The sequence below is a fragment of the Hemitrygon akajei genome, chromosome 12 (assembly GCF_048418815.1).
Source record: "Hemitrygon akajei chromosome 12, sHemAka1.3, whole genome shotgun sequence".
NCBI classification, from domain to species: Eukaryota; Metazoa; Chordata; class Chondrichthyes; order Myliobatiformes; family Dasyatidae; genus Hemitrygon; species Hemitrygon akajei.
The window spans coordinates 37,121,350-37,136,318 of NC_133135.1; the positions used below are offsets into that span (position 1 = coordinate 37,121,350).

The following is a 14,969-nucleotide window of genomic DNA, read 5'->3' on the forward strand; positions in this document are numbered from 1 at the left end:
AAAAGATTCTATTAGTTGTACTTTCATATTTTCTTCTCCTCACTATCTTGTTTTCAAATTAAATTTATTATTGAAGTACATATGTAAATGTTGCTACATACTACCTTGAAATTCATTTTCTTGTAGGCTCTCACAGTAGAACGGACAAATACAATAGAAACAATGAAAAACTGCACACAAAGAAAGACTGACACAGCGAATGTGCAAAAGACCAAAACCTTCTAAAAAGTAAATAAATAATACTGAGTACATGAGTTGCCCTGTCTTTGAAAGGAAGTCTATAGGTTGTGAAATCACTTCAGATTTGGGGTGAGTGAAGTTATCCACACTGGGTCAGTAGCCATTTCTATAAAATGTTTCATGAACTATTTCTAAATTTTACCTCTTGATGAGAGACATTATACAGATACCACACATATATTATCAAGTGTTCTGGCAGTCACAGCCATCTTCTTTGCACAGTTTCTTGAAAATCTCATAGGGTTGGAATTTTTCCACCACAAAAAAAAGTAGACTGAGCTTTAGGGAATGAAGAGCCTCCTGTATGAATACCTGGACTTGAAATCCAACCAGAAGTACAGAATAATCTAAATCCATGGTCTTCTATTCTATTTAGCACCTGACACAAATTCAGGTGTGGGGCTATAACAGTACAAGTCTTCCTACTGTTAACTGCCATTGACAACCATAACCAATTTTGCAGGTCTGTCAGGAGATGTTCACAAGATGAAATACCATGGAAGTTTCAGAGTGGAAAATTTCTGACCATTTTGTTCAGCTTACTCTTAGCTGGCTGTTGCTCTCTGCCCTGACAATCACTCAAAGTAATGCTTTATGGCATAAAGATTAGAATAGCAATGGAAACCGAGGTGGACATCTCCAGGGCGAATATAGTCAACTGGAGAAGGTGCACTTTCAATGGGACGAATTTCTACTTAATCAGATAAACAAGAATCAAAGTTTAACAAGTATACAGTATAACTGAATAAATGAATATTGGGGAGGGTGCTGAAATAGAGTAAAAAGAATATGCAACAAATGAAAAAGCAGAACAACTGCAGATGCCAGAAGTCTGAAGCAAAAAGAGAAAATACTGGAGCATACCGGTGATACTCAGCAAATCAGTCTGTGAGTGTGGAGAAAGGATCAGAGTTAATGCCTCAGGTTGATCCGAACATATGACAAATACCAAGTTTTTGACACCTGTGAGAACCAATCCAATTGTAAGAATTTCAGAGGGAAATAAAGAGCGCTCAGGAAATAAAAACTGGAAGCAAACATAAAAGGAAATCCAAAAACACATGAAATCAGGAAAAGGGTTAAAAGTGTGCAGGGGCTGAGAAAAGACTTCAAAGGAAATTTATTCACAGAGAATGTTGGCACGATAGCAATATTATACAAGCGCTTAACACCAGTCCACAACTGTAAGATGCTGCTGATTTAGTCTGTTTCTCTCTCTACAGATGCTGTCTGAACTGTTCAATACATCCAGCATTTACTGTTTTTATTTCAGATTTCCAGTATCTCTTTTTTTGTAAATGATGTACTGGAAGAATTGATAAAAGGGAACTACAAGAATGGCTATTGGCAGTTAAAGTGGATAAATTATCTGGCCCAGTAATTTGGACATGTGCATAGACAAGCAAGGTTCCGTGGAATATGGGCCATATAGAGCTAGCTTAAATGAAATCTTGGTCAGTGAATTTAGTCAATTTGTAACATTCATAAGGCAGCAAGGCAAGTATCTGAAAGGAACAAATTTACTTGGCCTTGGGAGAGGCGAGTGTAACTAGCTGGATTTTTCTCACATACTGTAGTCTCAGCAAATTGAATAGCCTTTCATGTTGTAACCATTGTGTTTATGTGCAAAACCTTTGAATATATTGCAATTCAAACACAAAATCATTGCTTCTGTTGACATCAACTTTAATGCCATTTTGTTTTCCTCAATCTTAAAACCCACGACTAATAAAATCATCAGTGACATCCACTATGACTGCAGTTTCTAATCTATCAAGACTATACAATAGGTCCAATTATGACCTACAGACGGCTATTTTAAGAATGAAGAAACAATTGAAGGTAAAGACGGAATCAAATGCACGTCAGCTCTGCCAGGGTTTGCAGGCCATTACTTCTTACAAGGTGAAACCAAATATTATGAATAGTTGTGATGCTTCACTCCCAGATAACTTCAACACCTTCTATGCACACTTTGAAAGGGAGAATGAAACTACTCATACCAATGCCCAAGAACCTCAGGGTGAGCTGTCTCAACAACAATCTCCCAGTTGTTCTCACATCTGCTGTGATTAAGTACTTCGGGAGGTCTGTCACAGTCAGAATCCAGGGCAAGGAATTGCTGCAGTTGGCATATCGGCACAATGGATCTATGGTGGATGCAATCTCACTGGCTCTTCACTCAGCTTCGGATCACATGGACAATAGCAATACCTACATCAGACTGCTGTTTATTGATTACAGTCAACATTCAAAACAATAATACTCACAGTTCTCATCAACAAGCTTCAAAACTTGGGCTTCTGTGCCTCCCTCTGCAACTGGATCCTTGACTTCGTCATCAGGAGATCACAGTCGGTGCGAATTGGAAACATCCCCTCCTCGCTGAGGTTCAACAATGACACACCTGAAAAGTGCATGCTTAGCCGACCGTTTTAGCCACGACTGTGTGGCTAGGCACAGCTCAAACGCCATTTATAAATTTGTTGATTACACAACCATTGTTGGCAGAGTTTCAGATGGAGCGACGAGGAGGTATACAGGAGTGAGACAGATCAGAAGATCGAATGGTCCAATCTCAGGGTTGTATACGGTGACATTCATGTACGTTGATAATAAATTTACTTTGAACTTTTAGCGGTGTCACAACAATAACTTTGCACTCAACAGCAGTAAAACCAAGGAATTGATTGTGGACTTCAGGGAGGGGAAGTCGAGGGAACACACACCAGTCCTCAACAAGGGATCGGAAGTGGAAAAGATAAGCAGGTTCAAGTTCTGAGGCATCAACATCTCTGAAGATCTATCCTGGGCCCAACATATCGATGCAATTAAAAAGAAGGCCCAACAGTGTCTATATTTCATTAGGAGTGAGGAGACTTGGTATGTCACTGAAGACTCTAGCAAATATCCACAGTTGTACTGTGAAGAGCATTCCAACAGGTTACATCAGTGTCTGGTTTGGCTCAGAGGGGACACTGGAAAGATTTATAAAAAGCTGCTGAAAATTATAAAGTCAGCCAGCTCCATCATAGGCACTAGCATCAGCAGCATTGAAGACCCCTTCAAAAGGTGATGCCTCAAAAAGGTGGTATTCATCATTAAGGATCCCCATCACCCAGGTCATGCCCTCATCTCATTGCTGCCATCAAGAAGGTGATACAGTAGCCTGCAGACACATAGTCAATGTTTCAGGAACAGCTTCTCCCCCTCTGCCATCATATTCCTGAATGGATAACAAACCTGTTTTCTCTTTGCTGTATGAAATACTCACTTAAATATATCTTACTGTAATTTATATTTTTTAAATTAGGTTTTGCAATGTACTGCTGCAAAATAACAAAATTTCCTGACATATGCCAGTGATATTAAACCCGATTCTAAATCTGATTCCGACTTCTCACCAACATTCAATATTAGGAGAATGAAACAATCAATAAGGTACCTCCTAGACGGTGTACTTACACTACGATATCTCACTTTTCCGCTTCTGACTAATGGAAGAAAATACAACATCACAGCCAGTAATTTCTCCACCCATTACATCCTCCTGTAATCACCTCTCTGGCCAGTCGATGATTATCTTCTGAATGTATACATTAACAATGTTAAACCACATAAACAGAATTAACTTCCATGACCCAGTGGTCTGAGCAGAACATGTGAGAAAATTCATGTAATAAAAGCCTTCTTGTTTGATACAAGAATTTTTCTACTCCTTGTCTTGCTCTCTCCCTTCCTATTTCCAAAATCGTGGCCACAGATGTATCCTGGGCAATTGAGATTTCTCAGATACAGCCACTTTATGAAGATGTGGCTTTTCAGGGGTGTTGGGGCACAGCACAAAGGGGGTGATGTTCCATTGTGAAAAAGCTCTTGTAGTTGATGCGTGAAGGGAGACCTGTCAATTCAGGCTCAGCATTTAGCTGCTGAACTCCTCAGTCTTCTCTTTCCTCCTCGGCTGCAATATCAAAATGGTCTTCCATTCCACTAAAATAGCTCAGTACTTCCTGCGGTAATGTGGCTTCAGCATTTCACAATACCATTTGGATATTTCTGCTTACACTCAGAAATAAAGAGGCACAAGGAACTGGAACAAAATTAATCTTTTTCAGAACCTTAGCGTTAACTTATACCTTTTGCCTCCACAGATGCTGACCCACTGACGCAGCATCTGCAGCCCCTTTGTCCACAAGGAACTGAAGTCTGATTCATAAATGTCAACAGAGTGAATTTTGTAAGAAAGTACTTCCTTCATGCCTTAAAACAACTTGCCTATAAATAATATGCACAAGATTAAAGAGACAATTTAAGACTGGTTGTGATACTGAAATTGGACAAAATTTGCTGTGTAATTCCCACATTTGGTGTTGCAAAACAGAAAGGCTTCCTTTCAAAAACAGGTTTGGTAACATGCTGTTGCACCTTAGATCGCTGACATCTCCATTCATTCCCTTCCTGCCTCGATCTCAACAGCCGATGAAAAAGCTCAAACTTGACATAGATTTTGAACTTAAGCTGAGTAATCTTCCAGCCAAGTATTATAAAGGGTTAACTGTGTGTTGCGGAGTTTTAAGTATCAGGAACGTATTTCAGAAAATTGTGCAAACACAGTATCAAGAGAAAAACCTTAGAGTAAGCATGTTAGTTCCAGATTTCCAATCCCGTATTTGAAAAATATGGATCAGCAGCACCCAAGAGAATGTACCCTATGTTCCAATGTTGGGGGTGGCACAAATTATATATAGAATAAAGTTTTTATCACCCCTTCCCAGCTTTGTGATGTTGCTTTCTAAAAGGCATCAATTTCCTAAATTAGTATCATAACGTGCTCTTAGATATTCTTGTAGAACTATTATTTATCAGAAACACCTCGGAACTATTCATTTTTAAAGGTGCTAATTAAATAAAAGTTATTATCACTTTTGATATTAATATGTTCATAACCACAAGTGGTCAGAAGCCAAATTTACTTCAAATGCACAGTGGTCAAAAGACACATTTTGTCAGACTACCAATTATCTTAGTATATTTAATATGCTCAAAACCATTAAAATGCATTAAACTGCTACATTGATCTAATTCTTGTGATATTTCAATGTTCAACACACAAAATAAAACACATATGGGATGGTGGAGGGCTGTGGGAGGGCAAGTGCTGTTTAAGTCATAGACAGGGCAAGTACTTGTGCTCACTCTTCCACAAATTCAGTTCCTTGTGTTGTTGTTTACTGCATTATATCAAGACAGCCACCAGTCCTTCCATACATCTCCAAATTAAACAGACTGTTTGAAAACTTGTAGTTTTGAGTTGGTTGTTGAATTTTCAACATTAAACTGGACACAAGATCCCAAATATTCCTGAACACATTCTAGGAGCAGGGCTAGGACTGAGTTAAATCCGTCCTCCTGTAATCCCAGGATTTGATCATTTGAAAAATCTTGAAGGGCTGTCTAGATCATCTCCAGCACAATGAAGTCTCTCACCTGCTTTGTTATTCCTCCTGAAGATCATGAATTTTGTAGTGACCTTATAAATGGACTATGGGACTTCAGAGAGTTCCCAGAACAATCCCAAAAAGATTACTGAGGAAACATACTGATTGCAAAATTTCCCCGAAATAAATTATGGGACAACCCACAAAAGAGTTGTAGCAGGAGCGAAAAGGATAAGCCTGCTGAATTCCTTAGCCCATCTCAAAATCTAATTTTCCTCCACAATTTCAAACTGGCCTCCCAGTCCAAGATATTGCTTCATCTTATATTCTGTACTACAGGTCCCCTACCTTCTTATACCATAGGCCAGATGTCACTGATCCATGCCTGCTTATGTTACCTCATCATTTGTGCAGGGTAGTTTAAGGAAGCAGGCCTTTACTTATCAAAGGCTTCAGAAATAGTAAAAATCAGTTCAAGTTCAGGGTTACATTGTAAAAGAGAGTTAATAGAGTTCTTAAAAATTGTCTTGGAGTGTGACATTGTCATCTAACACTTGCTCTCCTGCTGCCTTGTCAAACAGCTCATAAAATCACATGAAGAATGGCTACTTGGATGAGATCATTTCAGGCACTCAGTAATTAGAAGAAAACTGCAGGTAAGAGAAACAAAGATCAGCTCAAAAAATACTCAACAGTCCGTCATAATCACTATGAGAATGACCCTGGGAAAGAATGGGTTAACTTCTGAGCAGTTTTTGATGGGCGTGTACTCGCTAGAGTTAGAAAATGTGGCGTGGAGGGGTGGGGGGGGGGGGGGGAGAAGAATCTCATTGAAATCTAGGGTGGATATGGAGAGGATGTTTCCAATAGTGTAAAGTTTACAATGAAAGGGCATAGCTTCAGAATAGAAGGATGTCCCTTTAGAAAAGAGACAAGGAGGAATTCCCTTAGCAGAGAGGGCTGAATTTGTGGAATTCATTGCTTCAGACAGCTGTGGAGGCCAAGTCATTGGGTATATTTAAGGCAGAGGTTGAAAGGTAGATGATTAGTAAGTGTGTGCAAGGCTATGGGAAGAAGGCAGGAGAATTGAATTGATAGGAAAAGTAAACCATCCATGATTGAATAGCATAGTCAAATGTCCTAATTCTACTCCCATGTCTTATGGTCTATTTATATACATTTAGTGTTAAGTCTGCAAGCAAAATCAGTATATAGACAGATTTTGTTTTCAAGTCTCAGCTTTTGCTCAGCAACAGGACTTTTTGCTTCTGAATCAGAATGTCATGTGTTCAAGGCCAATTCTAGAAAATAATATAAACAGAAAAGATTGAAAGTATTCAGCAGGTCAGACAGAATCTGTGAAGAGAGAAACATAGTTAAAATTTCAACTCAATGACCAGCTTTTCCAGTTAAAAGTCAATGAACTGAAACATCAAGATAACCCCTTCACCTCAGCAGTCGTGCCAAGTCACATATAGGCTTTGAAATTACCGGTAACTTTCCAAAACTCACAAATATGTTCCTTAAAATCTAGCTTATTGTCCCACATTGGCTCTAAAGTCTCAGGTATTAAAGGTGCACAAGTATTGGATATCTTACTGCTGATATCATCCCTCAAACTTAACCATCAAAAGAAACCAGATGTTCTGGTCTTTTGTTATTTCTTTTTGTAAGATTGGTTCTAGAATTTGCTTCCATCAATAACTACACTTCCAAGTGCTTCATTGCAAAATGCTTCAGGCCTACCTCATACTGGGAAAGATGCTCATCCATATTGAAAGATATTTTCTTAGAACAGTCATTAGTCAGAGAAGACAAGAGTTCTGGAATTCATGCAAGTTCTTACAGATACTGCTGTTGATCAAAGTGGCCTTTTAAACATGTCCAGGAACCTCTTTCACCCCAGTTGAATACTGGTTACTTCATAGTACAAAAGTGGCTCGGTTTTGAAATAAATCCCAATCTCAGAATGTGTTAAGTGTGGTGGCTGAATGTCATCTTAGTAATCGAGTTCCTAATTTCTGTATGTTCAGAAAGGCTGAGTGCATCTGATCATATGCAACAGAGAAGAAATGAGAAAGCCACACAGGCAATATTTGATCAATGCAGGAAAACAGAAAATGTGACATGAATCAATACCTTGAGAAAGAGAGATATGCAAAAATATTTATGCAAATAGACAAAGATGATGAAGTTAATTGTTAAATCAGGCAAAATGAACTTAAATTAACTAAAATTAAATGTTTTAGTTCAACATTGATTTCTCAAACATTCTGGTAATAATCCATCCCCTCCATCTTCACCATTCCCCATGCTCCTCTCTCAACCTATCTCCTAACCTGCTCATCACCTCCCTCTGGTGCTCCTCCCCCTTCCCTTTCTTCCACGGCCTTCTGTCCTCCCCTATCAGATTTCCACTTTTCTGTCCCTTTATCTCTTTCGCCAATCCACATCCCAGGTCTTTAATTCACCCCTCCAGCTTCCAGGTTTCACTTATCACTACTACCTCCCCTCCCTATCTTCTTCCTCTGACTTCTCATCTTTTTTTTCCTCCAGTTCTGATGAAGGGTCTCAGGCCGAAACGTCAACTGTTTACTCTTTTCCACAGATGCTGTCTGGCCTGCTGAGTTATTCCAACACTTTGTGTGCGTGTTGCTAAAACTAGATGTTGTGGCTTTTCACCCCAAAGTTATTAACATCATGTTCTACTTATTTTGTATCTGAAAGCTTTAAATTCATTGCTGCAATACATTTTCTGGAGTTGTCATCTTGTTGCAAAGGTAATCTCTCACATTACCCATATTCAGTCAGTTCCATTTCAGGTCTGCATACTTCAGTCCCAGAGATCCTGACCAAAATAAAACTCTGGGACATTTCTGCCATCTAGCTCCAATGAGCAGATGATTATTTCAAAACAGTTGGTTACTGGGAAAACTTATCAAGTGCTGCTGTCTGTCAACATAGAAATCCTCTGGGTGCAATTACCATCAGTGATTGGCCAAATCATCATTTAAAATTTGACTCCAGACATCAAAATATAAAATGATAATTGTACTGGTGAATAGAATAGGTGCTGGAATATTATGAAGATGTTAACCCAAGGATTTACAAGTCCGGTGTGGCAACTTGCAAAAAAAAAAAATTAATTTGTTTTCATGCAAGCTGCCAAGAAATCACTGAGGAAACTGCTGGATTGTGGAGATTTACAAAAGTTCTTCAAGGAGAAAATCTTCCCACTCCTTGCTTTTAGCTTCAGGTTTCTGCACCCTGAGTGACTGACTGCCAAATCCCTCAAGGCTTTCTGAGAATGTGCAAAAAAAACCCTCATGCTAGGGGTTGCTTGCATGACACAAGCATTGAGTCACAGAACCATTATAGCATGGAAGAAGGCCATTTGGCCCACTGTGCCTCCATTTCTCTCTCTATGCAGGAGTAATTCTGATATTCCCATTTCCTAGCCTTACAGCATTACAATATTTTTTTTCACTCACATTTCTAATCAGATCCTTTTTGAAAATGGCAATTGACTCCGTTTCAACTGACTGCATTCCAGACGGTGGTCACCAGCCTTGTGAAAATAAATTCCTCAGATCTTCCGGCACCATGTCCTTGATACTTACGAAAAATGGGTACTGTTGTCCTGTCTTTCATTCTGCCTTGATCCTTCTGGGATTTTGAAGAGCTCCCACAAATCCCTCACAAATATTAAAATCTACTGCGGATATTCCCCCAGACAGCTAAACATTCGTATAGCAGACACTGCCAGGATTCCAGTCTGGAAACGGAGGAAATGTTGAAAATGCACAACAGATTTGTTGACATCGCCCAAGAGAAATGACAAGGCTAAATGGACACAAGACAATTTCTTTTGAAGCACCTTTCATCTAAAATATTACCTTGCCCTTCCTATTTTCCTAACAGGTGAAGACACTTAACCTGCATTTCTTCCATTTCCATCCATTTCTGCATTCAGTTCCGAATTGCACAGTGAATTTTCCCCCTTCAACCGGTAGGAAACCTTTTTTTTTAATCCTCTAGGGAAATTTATCTTTTATCAGTACGCTTCATCTCGCAGTCTTTACAAAGAACCGCTATTGACAATTAATTATTAGAAACGAAAACAGCGAAGGAGAGAGATCGAAAGAAGGAAAACCAAGATTAGTTTGCATAAATGCGGCAATTATTTAAACGTGATCGGCTACTAAAAGGAAGGGGCCAATATTTTGTTATGCGGGACATGTACGAATTAAAGAAGATACATTCTGCATTGACAACACGCTATCTCGTACAGTGGCTGCGGGATTTGATGTTGCACTAATCAGCGGGAGCACGCCGCTGAAATATTACTTTTGCCCAGACTGCATTTACAGATTAATTGTGACTTTTTTTTTGGTTATTTAGCTCGTTATTGTGACGTTTCGGTCCTTTGACTGCAGGATCTGCCACGTGTTCGAGTCAATATCACTTTGCAATGATTCAGGCTCCTTCCCTGGAGAGCAAGTTTTATCAGTCAACAGACTGCACGGGAGCGCGCGTACACACACACACACACACACACACACACACACACACACACACACACACACACACACACACACACACACACACACACACACACACACACACACACACACACACACACACACACACACACACACACACACACACACACACACACCTCTGAAACTTCGACCCTCCGCGGCACCCACTGACCCCGTCCCACAGCAAACCTAGACTAGTTCGGTTTTGCCCAACACGTCGATCGCTGCAGTAAAAAAAAGCACAAAGAAACACAGAAGAAAAAAAAATCCATTAACCCACATACTGAAACATGCCAGCATGAGAGACTGACACTACACAATGAAGCTTCATAATCTGCGTGGAACCGCAGCTTGTCTCTTACCTTTCTCTATGCAAGCAGATCAGTAACCTTCTACAGATGTAACACATACAATAATTTGCTTTGTTTTACGGTGGTGATCTTCCGGACTGATTTGGTCCTGTTAGTTGCGTCAGCCTCCCTCTTATGAAATGACCCACTGAAATCCACTCGGCTCTCTCTCTGACTCCTCCTCCGTCCACAAAGCCTCACATTTTATTTGTGGTGGTGCCACCGACCTCCTTCTCCTCACCTCATTTGAGCATCACCCAGTTTCACGTAAATCTCACACTTTCACGTTTACGTGATGGACGAATCATCAGTGCACGGATCGCAAAGGGAAAACGAAAGAAGATCGCTGACATTTCTTGGAAATGAAATGCAGCCGTGTATCTTCTACCGCAGGCCGCCTCAGTATCAATCACATCGGACCCGTTATGAAGAGATATCAAACCATGTTTACTACAGCAAGGAATCGGAGGACCGATACAGCACACAAAGTGTACATTCGATCCATCTTGTTCGTACTGGCTCGATATGAGATCAATCTTAGTTCCGCCCTTTCTCCCCCACCTCTAGAAATGTGCTCGTTAACCAGCGGCCATCTAAACCCCACGGCGACGGAAGCTGAGGAGCGACCTGATACAAGTGTATAAAATTACGGGAGGCTAAGATAGGGGTATAAACGCTAGAGGACATAGCTTAAAGGTGAAAGGAGGGAAAGCTTAAAGGGGATTTGCTACGCAAGTTTATTTTTTACAGAGGGTGATAAATGCCTGGAGCACGTTGCTAGAGGAGATGCTAGAGACAGATGTGAGAGCAATATTTAAGAAGGCATTTAAACAGTCATATAAATAAGTAGGGAATTGACAATGTGCAAGTAGTTGGGATTAGTTAGAATGGCATCATGGTTTGCACAGTGGACCAAAGAGACTGTTCCAGCACTCTGCTGTTCTGTTCTATGTACCTCCACTGCTTCCCCAATAAATTACATAATGTATGAAGAAGTATTTCGTCCTGTGACTTTTAGTTTATTTGACAATATGAGCTCTTGCTGTTGATGCTCCGGCTAAAGGAAGCAGCTTGTCCTTGCCTATTTTGGGAATGTCTTTCATGATTTTAAATTCGGATGTCATGATGATGTAGTGGTTGGTGCTCTCTATGTGGAATTTGCATGTTCTCCCTGAGACAATATGATTTTTCAGCATGCGCTCCAATTGTACGGTGCCTCAGAGTGCGGGTAAGTGGCTAGGGAATCAAGACAGGAGCTGAAGGGTACGTGAGAGTGGAAATGGAATCGCTCTGCCTGTAGCCAATATGGACCTGCTCTGGTTTGTAGTTTGTCAAGAAACATCTCAAATCACGAGTGACTGCAGATGCTGAAGGACCTCAGCAAGTCAGATAGCGTCTGTGAAGGCAGAGGGATGGTTGACAGTCTCGATGCATGGTCTTCAGGCCAAGTGTTGACCATGCCTCAGCCTCCAAACATGCTGCTGATCCACTGAGTTTGTTTTGCTTTCTTTGGGGACTAGCTGTTGGAACCCTTTCACCAGTAACATCCCTTGTCTACATTTCCTACCTTGTGCATATATTTCCAAAAACTGGAAGGATGTTATCTTCAATGGTTCATCACCTTTAACTCAATACAATACATTTCTTTGTGTGGAACAGCTTAACAAATACAATAGAAAACAATTTGCCTAGTAAACTCGTAGGCCCTGCTTCTTTGGCTGCACACCAACTTTTAAGTTATCTAATGCACAGAGGAAAGAAACTGTGTAAGGGTTGAAGGGGGAAAGAAGGAGGTGTGCAAAAGGACCCAGCTGGACTAGCAGGAGACAGAGAGTATGGAGGTTATTTGAAATTGGACATCCAAAGTTCATGCTGTTTAGTTGAGTCTACCCAGACAGAATAATCCTTGACTGGCAAGGAAACTTAGATCACTAATCATATCATAACTTTCTGCAAGTCAAAAGAGCTACATTTTATTCTGAAATTGGCACAGAAGCCTTCTGGGGTAGCTTTTCTTGACTAAAGGATGGATTAGTTAGCGATGCACTGATCAGCTGGAATGAAAGTGTTGGTGTCATGGTAGTGTAGTGGTTAGCACAACACTATTACAGCTCGGGGCATTCCGGAGTTTGGAGTTTGTTTCCGGCACTGTCCCTCTTCCCCCTAGAAAGCATCGCTTTTCTCTGGCTTCAAGGAATTACTGAGTAAGCTAATTGGCCATTGTAAACTGTGCCATGATTAGGTTAGGGTTGATCAGGACTGTGGGATTGCTGGGGTAGCATAGCTTTGAAGGGCCAGAAGGGCCTATTCTGTGCTGTATCACTAAATATGTAAGTGTGGTACTACATAGAAACATAGAAAACCTACAGCACAATACAGGCCCTTTGGACCGCAAAGTTGTGCCGAACATGTCCCTACCTTAGAAATTACTCAGCTTACCTGTAGCCCTGTATTTTTCTAATCTTCATGGACCTATCCAAAAGTCTTAGAAGACCCTATCATATCCGCCTCCACCACCACTGCCGGCAGCCCATTCCACACACTCACCACTCTCTGCGTAAAAAACTTACCCCTGACATCTCCTCTGTACCTACTCCCCAGCACCTTAAACTTGTGTCCTCTTGTGGCAACCATTTCAGCCCTGGGATAAAGCCTCTGACTATCCACATGATCAATGCCTCTCATCATCTTATACACCTCTATCAGGTCACCTCTCATCCTCCTTTGCTCCAAGGAGAAAAGGCCGAGTTCACTCATCCTATTCTCGTAAGGCATGCTCCCCAATCCAGGCAACATCCTTATAAATCTCCTCTGCACCCTTTCTATGGTTTCCACATCCTTCCTGTAGTGAGGCAACCACAACTGAGCACAGTACTCCAAGTGGGATCTGACCAGGGTCCTATATAGCTGTAACATTACCTCTTGGCTCCTAAATTCAATTCCATGATTGACGAAGGCCAATACACCGTACGCCTTCTTAACCACAGAGTCAACCTGCGTAGCTGCTTTGAGCGTCCTATGGACTCGGACCCCAAGATCCCTGTGATCCTCCACACTGCCAAGAGTCTTACTATTAATACTCCATTCTGCTAAATACTGTGATTCTTTCCGTCAGCTCTTCTGAACAGAAGGGGAAGTCCCACCCACACTTACAAAATGCTGGAGAAACTCAGCAGTCATCAACTATGCAGTTGATGCTTTGGGCTGAGACCCTTCATCAGGACTGAAAAGGAAGGGCGAAGAAGCCAGGGTAAGGAGTGGGGAGGAGAAGGAGTAGAGGCTGGAAGGTGATAGGTGAAGCCAGGTGGTTGGGGAAGGGGGAATGAAGGAAGAAGCAGGGAGGTAACAGGTGAAATTGGTAAAGGGCTGGAGAAGAAGGAGCAGAGACGAGAGGAGAGTGGACATAGGAGAAAAGGAAGAAGGAGGGCCACCAGTGGGAGGTGATAGGCAGGTGAGTGTAGAGAAGTGGTAAGAGTGGAGCCAGAGAGGGGGGATGGAAGAAGAGGGAAGGGGGAGGAGGAAATACTATCAGAAGTTAGGGAAATCAATGTTCATGCCATCAGTTTGGAAGCAATCCAGATGGAATTTGAGGTGTTGCTCTACCAACCTCATCTTAGCAGTAGAGCAGGCCATGGACCAACATGTCAGAATAGGAAGTGAAATTAAAATAGTTGGCCACCAGCAACTCCTGCTTTTTTCAGATGGAGCAAAGGCCACTCTGTCCTACTGGACATCAATCTTCTTCTTTCCATTAAGAAAGAAATGAATTATCCATCCCTTAAGCATACAGTATCCGCAACAGTTCTGATACTTGGGTGTAAATATTTTCTAAGTTGCATATCAGGATTGTGGTTGCCCTTAAACTGAATAATTTTTTTGTATTCTATGAAATGGAGCTTACCCTTTCCTACATCCTCTTTCATCTTTGCAGTATCATGCTGGTCAGTCTCACTCCACTGATCTCCTTCCTGGCACATATTCTTGCAAGTGCTGCACCTGCCCCTATACCCCCTCCCTCCGGGCCTCAAACAGCCCTTTTAGGTGAGGCAACACTCTATCTGTAAACCTGTTGGGATTATCTGTTGTATACAGTGCTCCTGGCGCAGCTTTTTACTCTACAACAGTGAGAACCAAAACAGATTGAGGGATCGCTTTGTTGAACATCTCCACTCTAACTCTGCAAAAGACAAGATTTCCTGGTGGCTACTCATTTGAATACAGCTTATGGACATATCTGTCCATTGCCTCTACTACTGTTATGATGAGGCCCAACTTAGGCTAGAGGAGCAACACCTCATATTCCATCTGGTAGCCTCCATACTGATAGCATGAATGTCGACTTCTCTAACTTCACCCCTCTCCCTTTTTCATTCCCCATTTTAGTTTCCCTCTCCTTACCT

The 14,969-nt window shown here is 41.2% G+C and overlaps 1 protein-coding gene across 1 annotated transcript in view; it reads right to left on the minus strand.

Moving 5' to 3' along the window:
* Positions 1 to 11,161, minus strand: part of slc6a9 (solute carrier family 6 member 9) — a 257,010-nt gene extending 245,849 nt beyond the window's left edge. Inside the window, exon 1 of the mRNA XM_073062905.1 lies at positions 10,582 to 11,161. The gene's annotated coding sequence lies outside the window, so the exon portion shown is untranslated. The remainder of the gene's footprint in view (positions 1 to 10,581) is intronic.
* Between the last annotated feature and the right edge of the window lie 3,808 nt (positions 11,162 to 14,969).